Source organism: Mandrillus leucophaeus, unplaced genomic scaffold (genome assembly GCF_000951045.1).
Source record: "Mandrillus leucophaeus isolate KB7577 unplaced genomic scaffold, Mleu.le_1.0 Scaffold713, whole genome shotgun sequence".
Lineage (NCBI taxonomy): Eukaryota > Metazoa > Chordata > Mammalia > Primates > Cercopithecidae > Mandrillus > Mandrillus leucophaeus.
Window position 1 is genome coordinate 82,760 of NW_012107731.1, and position 1,008 is coordinate 83,767.

Below are 1,008 nucleotides of genomic sequence, written 5' to 3' on the forward strand. Positions count from 1 at the left end.
TAATGGTTGAACTAGTTTACAATCCCACCAACAGTGTAAAAGTGTTCCTATTTCTCCACATCCTCTCCAGCACCTGTTGTTTCCTGACTTTTTAGCTGGTACCATTTCTTATGAAACTATTCCAATCAATAGAAAAAGAGGGAATCCTCCCTAACTCATTTTATGAGGACAGCATCATCATAATGGCGTGGCAGAGACCCAACAAAAAAAGAGCATTTTAGACAATATCCCTGATGAACCACGATGCAAAAATCCTCAATAAAATACTGGCAAACCGAATCCAGCAGCATATCAAAAAGCTTATCTACCATGATCAAGTCGACTTCATCCCTGAGATGCAAGGCTGATTCAACATATGTGAATCAATAAATGTAATCCATCACATAAACAGAACCCAAAACAGAAACCACATGATTATCTCAATAGATGCAGAAAAAGCCTTTGACAAAATTCAACAGCCGGTCATGCTAAAAACTCTCTATAAACTAGATATTGATGGAACGTATCTCAAAGTAATGAGAGCTATTTACAACAAACCCACAGCCAATATCAAACTGAATGGGCAAAAACTGGAAGCATTCCCTCTAAAAACGGGCACAAGACAAGGATGCCCTCTCTCATCACTCCTATTCAACATAGTATTGCAAGTTCTGGCCAGGGCAATCAGGCAGGAGAAAGAAATAAAGGATATTCAGTCAGGAAAAGAGGAAGCCAAATTGTCTCTGTTTGCAGATGACATGATCGTATATTTAGAAAACCCTATTGTCTCCGCCCAAAATCTCCTTAAGCTGATAAGCAACTACAGCAAAGTCTCAGGATACAAAATCAATGTGCAAAAATCACAAGCATTTCTATACATTAACAACAGATAAACAGAGAGCCAAATCATGAGTGAACTCACATTCACAATTGCTACAAAGAGAATAAAATACCTAGGAATCCAACTTACAAGAGATGTGAAGAACCTCTTCAAGGAGAACTACAAATCACTGCTCAAGGAAATAAAAG